The 8602-nt window shown below is 50.0% G+C and overlaps 1 long non-coding RNA gene across 1 annotated transcript in view; it reads right to left on the reverse strand.

Moving 5' to 3' along the window:
* LOC147472238 (uncharacterized) overlaps positions 1–7959 on the reverse strand; it is a 30143-nt gene extending 22184 nt beyond the window's left edge. Inside the window, exon 1 of the long non-coding RNA XR_015191836.1 lies at positions 7840–7959. This is a non-coding gene — a long non-coding RNA (uncharacterized LOC147472238). The remainder of the gene's footprint in view (positions 1–7839) is intronic.
* Between the last annotated feature and the right edge of the window lie 643 nt (positions 7960–8602).

Raw genomic sequence — 8602 nt, forward strand, 5'->3', positions numbered from 1 at the left:
CTCACCCACCCACCCACCCACCCACTCACTCACTCACCCACTCACTCACCCACTCACTCACTCACTCACTCACTCACTCACTCACCCACCCACCCACCCACTCACTCACTCACTCACTCACCCACCCACCCACTCACTCATTCACTCACCCACTCATTCACTCACCCACTCACTCACCCACTCACTCACTCACTCAGATGGAGGTGAGGATAGCCACTGTTACCTCATCCTTTTGCGATGTAAGGTACCACTTGTCTCAATAAACTTTGTCTTTCTCTCCCATTCCTTCTCTCGTATCCTTCATCTCCCTACTTCAATTCGAATTATTTCCTTCGTTTCTCTGTTTACCTTTCCTCTTTCTCAGGCTTTCTCTTCCTGTCCCTAATTCTCCTTCTCCTCCCCCTTCCTTTTCTTCCTCCATCTTCGTCGTCTTTTTCTTCCTTTCCCTTATTTCTCTTCCCATTCCTCTTCCTCCTTCCTCCTCTTTCTTCTCTCTTCCCTATTCCTCATTCTCTTTCCCCTCTCTGCTTCTTTTCTTTTCTTATTCCTTATTTCCCTCCTCTTCTGTCCCTATTTCTCCCCCCCCCCTCCTCTCTTTCTTTCCCTAATTCTCCTCCCCCCTCCTTTCTTTTCTTTTCCTATTCCTCCTTCTCCTCATCTCTATCTATTCCCATTTTTCTTTTGCATTTCTTCTTCTCCCCTTTCCGCTTCTTATCCATCCTTCTCCTCCTCCTCTCTTCCTATTCCTCTTTCTCTTATTTTTTTTCTTTCAATCCCTCCTTCTCACACTACCCCGTTCCTCCCCACCCCTCCCCACCCCCAATAACGACCACTATCCCCTTTAATTTCAGCCTCCCACTCCCCTCCCTTCCCTTGCCCCTTCCCCCTTCACTCACCCCCATCCCCCATCCCCCTTCCCCCTTCACTCACCCCATCCCCCATCCCCCATCCCCCTTCCCCCTTCACTCACCCCCATCCACCCCTCACTCGACAGCGGCTGTCGATCCCCTCGATCTGCCGATTAAATCCCATTGAATCGATCAGCTGATGAATGTAAACAAAAGGTCTGGACAGCGACATGCGAGAGGGTTAGTGCATGATGATGGAAGGGGACAAGGAAGGAGGGAAGGAATGGAGGATGCAGAAAGGAAGCGAGGGAAAGAGAGAAAGAGGGAGGGAAGGTGTAGGTAAAAGGAGGGGGAAGGGAAGAGGAGGGGTAAGTAGGCGGGGTAGGTAGGAGGGGGATGGCAGGGTAAGAGGGAGGGAAGGAGGAGGGGAGAAGTGGAATAGGGGAGGAGGGAAGGAGAGAGGGAGAGGGAGAGGGAGAGGGAGAGGGAGAGGGAGAGGGAGAGGGAGTGAGAGAGAGAGAGAGAGAGAGAGAGAGAGAGAGAGAGAGAGAGAGAGAGAGAGAGAGAGAGAGAAGAAAGAGAGGAAAGAGAGAGAGAGGAAAGAGAGAGAGGAAAGAGAAAGAGGAGAGAGAAAAAGGAGAGAGAGAGGAGAGAGAGAGGGGAGAGAGAAAGAGGAAAGAGAAAGAGGAGAGAAAGAGAGACAGAGAGAGAGAGAGATAGACGGAGAGACAGAGAGAGAGAGAGAGGGAGAGAGAGAGAGAGAGAGAGAAGAGAGAGAGAGAGAGAGAGAGAGAGAGAGAGAGAGAGAGAGAGAGAGAGAGAGAGAAAGGGAAAGAGAAAGAGAAAGAGAAAGAGAGAGAAAGAGAAAGAAAAAGAGAGAGAAAGAGAAAGAGAGAGAGAGAGAAAGAAAGAGAAAGAGAAAGAGAGAGAACCAGAAAACAACACCAAAGACAGAAAGTGAGACAAAGAAAAAAAAAAAAGTCAACATCATAAAAACCGCAAGAAAAACCAGAGCCATTTTTTTACGAGCGCAGAGACGAGGCTTCAACGCCTTTAAGGGGGAAATACATCCCTCAATCTCCCTTCCTCCCTACGCCCCCATCACCCTGAATCTCCCTTGTTTCCTTCGCCCCTGTCACCCTGAATCTCCCTTTTATCCTCCCTTCCTCCCTGTCACCCTGAATCTCCCTTGATTCCTTTGTCCCTGTCACTTTGAATCTCCCTTTTTATCCTCCCTTTCTCCCTGTCACCCTGAATCTCCCTTGATTCCTTCACCCCTGTCATTTTGAATCTCCCTTTTATCCTCCCTTTCTCCCTGTCACCCTGAATCTCCCTTTTTATCCTCCCTTTCTCCCTGTCACCCTGAATCTCCCTTGATTCCTTCACCCCTGTCATTTTGAATCTCCCTTTTGACGTCCCTTCCTCCCTGTTACCCTAAATCTCCCTTGTTCCCTTCGCCCCTGTCACCCTCAATCTCCCTTTTGACGTCCCTTCCTCCCTGTCACCCTAAATCTCCCTTGTTCCCTTCGCCCCTGTCACCCTGACTCTTCCCTTATACTCTCCCTTCACCCCTGAATCCCCCTTCCTTCCCTGCGCCCCTGTCACCCTGAACCTCCCTGCCCCCCGCTCGCCCTCCTCTCCCTCAGCAGGAGCAGCGGCGCTCGAGCAGGAGAGCAGAGGCTCCTACCGCAAATCTCCTTTATCTCCCGAGACAGATTATATTATTCTTTTCTTTCCTTTTTTTTTATTCGTGTTTCTTTTATTTTCCTCCACTCCAAAGTCTAGACCGCTCCCTCTCCCTCCCCCTCCCCCTCTTCCCTCTTCCCTCTTCCCTCTTCCACCTTCCCCCTTCCCCTCCCCCTCCTCCTTCCCCAACCTCTATCCTTTCTCCCTCTTCCCTCTTCCCCCCCTTCCCCCTTCCCCCTTCCCCCTCCCCCTCCTCCTTCTCCAACCTCTTCCCTCCCCCCTCTTTCCCCAACCTCTTCCCTCCCCCCCCCTCCTTCCCCAACCTCTCTCTACCCTTCCCCCCTCCTTCCCCAACCTCTACCCTTTCTCCCTCTCCCCTCTTCCACCCTTTCCCCCTCTTCTCTCTTCCCTCCCTCTCTCTTCCCTCCCCCCTCCTCCTTCCCCAACCTCTACCCTTTCTCCCTCACCCCTCCTTCCCCCTTTTCTCCCTTCCCCCTTCCCCCTCCTCATCGAAGTCCCGCCATCCGACCGACCATCACCACCCTCAGGACTTCTCCCTATTGCCCCCTTTCCCCTCTCCCCCCGACCTGCCCACGGACTAAGGGGAGGGGAGGGTGGGGAGGATTTTCAGTGCGGAGGGGTGAGGGAGAGGGAGGGGGAGGAAGAGAGGCAGAGAAGGAGAAGGAGAGGGAGAGGGAGAGGGAGAGAGGAAAGTGGAGAGAGAAAGGGAGAAGGAGAGAAGAAAGTGGAAAGGGAAAGGGAAAGGGAAAGGGAAAGGGAGAGAGGAGAGGGGAAGAGGGAAAGGGTAGAGTGAGGAAGGATCATCAATAGAGGGAGAAAGAAAAGAAGGAGAAGGAGAAGGAGAAGGAAAGAAGGAGAAGAAGAGGGAGGAAGAAGAGCGAGAGGGAGTGGGAGTGTCAAGAGTGGGAGAGGGAGAGAGGAGATGAAGAGAGATGAAAGGTGAAAGGTGAAAGTAGATGGAGAGGGAGCGGGGGAGAGAGAGAGAGAGAGAGGTGCAGAGAGAGGGGAGATGGGAGAAGGGAGAGGGGAGAGGCGGAGAAGGGGAGGAGGGGAACTCAATGGAAGTGACCTTGCACCTCGTGGAAGCGCCTCCGACTCGCCTTGTGTGACGTAACCCCTGCATCCAGAGTGAGTGAGTGAGGTGGGTTTGCTGGGCTGGGGGGTGGGGGTGGGGGTGAGGGGGGAAGGGATAGGGGTAGGGGAGTTAAAATGGTGGGGTCGGGGGGGGTAGGGGAGAGATAGATAGGAGAGGATGAGGAGCTGTAAGAAAAAGAGGGGAGAGGGATAAGAGGAGAGGGGGGGAGGTAAGAAGTAAAGGAGAAGGGTGAGAGAGGGATGATGTAAGTAAACAGAGAGGGTAGGTAGGAGGAAGGGAGGAAAAAAAAGAGAGGGAAAGAGAGAGGGAGGGAAAGAGGGAGGGGGTGAGAAACGATAAGAGGAGGGGTAGGTAGGAGAGGAGGGGAAGAGGAGGGGAAGGTCTGGTAAGAGAGAGGTAGGGAAGTATGGATGCACGAGGGTGGGGGCAAAGAAGGGAGGAGGAAGGAGGGAGGAGGAAGGAGGGAGGAGGGAGGAGGGAGGAGGGAGGAGGAAGGAGGGAGGGGGGGGGGGAGAAGAGAGGGGAGAGGGGAGCGTGAAACAGGAGGGGCGATGAACGGTGTAGAACAGCTGTTTGAGCTGCGTGTGTCTTTATCGTTCTTTTGTTTTCTCTCTCTCTCCTTGTTCTATCTTTCCTCGGTTTCCAACCTTCTCATTCTCTTTTGTTCTTGTTTTATCATCTCTTTCCTTCTCTTTTCTCTTGTCTCCCACTCCCTCCCCCTCTCCCCCTATCCCTATCCCTCTCCACAAAAAGAGGAGGGAGGGAGATAGATAGATAGATAGATAGAGAGAGACACAGAGAGAAAGCAGAAAAAAGAGGAGACACAGCCACACATACACACACACAAACACATACACAAACACACACACACACACACACACACACACACACACACACACACACACACACACACACAAAAAAAAAAAAAAAAAAAAAAAAAAAAAAAAAAAAGCTAGCTACATCCCATTTCTTTCCTTCTTTCTTTCTTTGTATCATTTCTCTTCTTTTCTTTACAAAAAAAAAATTATGAAATCTTTGCGACGACGATGAACAACATCCGTCCGCCTCGACGTCACATCCCTGCCTCCTTGACAGACAGGTGAGCTGATGTCATTCCATGACGTCATCAGGGATGAGTGATGAGTGTGTGTGTGTGTGTGTGTGTGTGTGTGTGTGTGTGTGTGTGTGTGTGTGTGTGTGTGTGTGTGTGTGTGTGTGTGTGTGTGTGTGTGTGTGTGTGTGTGAAATGAACGTCACTAGATGTCATCATCTGATTAACTTTAAATAAAATTGATATTGATAACAACAAATAAAAATAATAATGATTCTAATAATAATAATAATAATAATAATGTTAATAATAAAAATAATAACAACAACAACAATAATAATAACAACAATAACTAAGAACAATAGCAATAATAATAATAATAATAATGCGAAAAATAACACAAATGAATACGAAGTAACATACAAACAACAACAACCAAAACCTCAAAAAACAAACATCCAAACAATCAACCAAACATCGATAACAACAACAACAACAACAACAACAACAACAACAAGAGCACATTCATCCGAGAGAGGATCGGCCGCGAAAACCGCTGTCGCTCTGCTCGGTCTCGACAACCGGCCGGCCGCCTGGCTGTCTGTCGGTCTGTGGGTGTGCGTCTGTTTGTTTAGCTGATGTTCTGATGTCTGACTGACTGGCTGGCTGGCTGACTGACTGGCTGGCTGGCTGACTGACTGGCTGGCTGGCTGACTGACTGGCTGGCTGGCTGACTGACTGACTGGCTGACTGACTGACTGACTGACTGGCTGGCTGGCTGACTGACTGGCTGGCTGACTGACTGACTGGCTGGCTGGCTGACTGACTGACTGGCTGACTGACTGACTGACTGACTGACTGACTGACTGGCTGGCTGACTGACTGGCTGGCTGGCTGACTGACTGGCTGGCTGGCTGGCTGACTGACTGACTGACTGGCTGACTGGCTGGCTGGCTGACTGACTGGCTGGCTGACTGGCTGGCTGGCTGGCTGACTGACTGACTGGCTGACTGACTGACTGACTGACTGACTGACTGACTGGCTGGCTGACTGACTGGCTGGCTGACTGACTGACTGGCTGGCTGACTGACTGACTGACTGACTGACTGACTGGCTGGCTGGCTGACTGACTGGCTGGCTGGCTGACTGACTGGCTGGCTGACTGACTGACTGGCTGGCTGACTGACTGGCTGGCTGACTGACTGGCTGACTGACTGACTGACTGACTGACTGACTGACTCCCTTCCTTCCTTCCTTCCTTCCTTCCTTCCTGACTCCCTTCCATCCTTCCTCCCTCCCTCCCTACCAACCCAAATCAACCCTAACTGTTCAACCCATCTATCTACCCACCTATCCACCCCACATCCCCATCCCCACCCCCACCACCACCCCCACCCACCCCCACCCACCCCCACCCATACAGCTGGCTTAACTTAAGATCAGCCGCTTCTTGTAAACGCTGAGGATTCCGCCGGACGTGTTTCTTTCCTTCGCTGGAAACAAGTGGTCGCGGCGGCGCTGGTGCGGCGGTGGTGGTGACTCACGACTCAAGACTCAAGGCTCAAGACTCAAGACTCAAGGCAGGCAGGCAGGCAAGCAAGCACTCGGAAGCGAAGAGGAGAGTGACACTCTTGAGTACTACTCCCGGTTTTTTTCTTTTCTTTTTTTTTCTTCTTTTTTTCTGGGTTTGTTTTTATGTCATAAGGAGAGTCACTCACTCGCTTACTCACACACTTACGCACGTGTTAAGAATGTATGCGGCTAAGAGTGAATGTGCAAACGTAGAGACAAACACATAGATAAACACGCACACACATACACATACATACACACACACACATACACACACAAACACAAAAAAACACACACAAAAACACAGACAAACAAAATCACAAACACAAAAATACACACATCCACATAAACACATCAATGCCCACACATACCTCCACTCCAACCCCCTACCCCTTCCCCTTCCCCCTCCCCTACCCCCCGCCCCTCCCCCCACCCGCACACCAAGAAGCCCGCCCCAGAATACATGAATAACAAATACATACAAGAAACACAAAATTACAAAAACATTTTTCCAACACCACGCTCTTTTACTTGAACCTCCTGTAAAAAAAAAAAAAAAAAAAAAAAAAAAAAAAAAAAAAAATTACAAGTCACGCTCGCCACCCGTCACCGCGTGCAACGACACTGCAACTGGCAAGCGGATATCACGTTGCATTTATTTTTTTAAATCTCACTTTTCACTTGTTTAAAAAAAAATACATATTCGATCACTGACACTTCGATATTCATTTCATTATCTTTCCTTTTTTTTCTTTTTTCTCTAAATATTTTTTTTCTTCTTCTTGGCGTCCTTCTCATGCAACATTTCATGCAGGATATGATCTCATCCAATGATCACATGCATTGAAGGGCGTATATCACTGCACTCTATATCCACTTCACAGTTTCCGTTTTATTTTCTGAATGCCATAAACATTCAAAATATTCCAGTTATAAAAAAGAAAGAAAAAAAAAAAAACACTGAATGCCATAAACACTCAAAATATTCCAGTTATAGAAAAAACCCACTGAAAACATATACAATATCTAGCAAATAAAATAAATAAATACATAAATAAACAAGCCCACAGATAATTTTCACTCTTTATATATCGGTTCCTTAAGCGCCTTTTCCAAAAACACACATTGCCATAAATAAATTCCAATTTGTAACATAAAAAAACAACATATTGGCATAATGTCCTCATGCTGTTCCACACACAAGAAAAATCCGATTCGCAATCCACGCCATCGGATCCTCAATCCACATAATATATTATATCCACACGTCCACAATGTGTTCCAATCCACCGATCCACAGAAGATCCACCGATCCACAGAAGATCCACCGATCCACGGAATATCCACCGATCCACAAAATATCCACCGATCCACAGAAGATCCACCGATCCACAAAATATCCACCGATCCACGGAATATCCACCGATCCACAAAATATCCACCGATCCACGGAATACCACCAATCCACAAAATATTCACCGATCCACGGAATATCCACCGATCCACAGAAGATCCACCGATCCACAAAATATCCACCAATCCACAAAATATCCACCGATCCACACCATATCCACACGTAAACACACGCGCGTCTGCCTCCCCCCGGCCCTCGTCAAGCTCTACTTCACAGTCACTGAATAGCAGAGCCAAGGGGTTGCAGGGGGGGGTGGGGGTGGGAAGGCTAGAAGGGGAGGGGGGTGAAGTCGGGATATGTGTGGTTTGTAGCGAAGGAGGGGGGAGGAGGAGGAGGAGGGGGGAGGAGGCAGGGGGGATATGTGGGTATAGTAAGGAGGATAGGATAGGAGAGGGGAGGGGGAGGGGGGAGGGGGACGAGGCAACAAAGGAGGGGGGGGTGTAGTAAGATGAGGGCAAAGGGGTAGGTGGGTATAACAAGGGTATATAAGTGGAAAGGGGGGAGGGGGAGGGTACGTGGACACAACGAGCTTGGAATAGGTCGAGGAGGGGGAGGGGGAGGGGGACGGAGGGAGGGGGAGGGGAGGGAAGGGAGAGGAAGAAGGGAGGGGAAGAAGGGAGAAGGAAAGGGGAGAAGGGAAAGGGGAATAGAAAAGGGGGAAAGGGGAGAAAGGAGGGAAGAAAAAGGGGAAGGGAAAGGGGGGAGAGCAAATAGAAAGACGACCACACCACGCAAGCAATGCCCCAAACACAACCAACGAACGACACACTACTACTACCGGCAGCGGAACGGAACGGAACGGAACGGAACGTACGGCGGCGACGATCAAACAGAATAAGACAACCCTTGGCACCGCGAGGGGGGTATATATATATGAGACACGGCGACACCTTCCCCTCTACCCCACCCCACCC

The sequence above is a fragment of the Penaeus japonicus genome, unplaced genomic scaffold, assembly GCF_977035675.1.
Source record: "Penaeus japonicus unplaced genomic scaffold, GWHDUDI00000001_assembly GWHDUDI00000002, whole genome shotgun sequence".
NCBI lineage: Eukaryota > Metazoa > Arthropoda > Malacostraca > Decapoda > Penaeidae > Penaeus > Penaeus japonicus.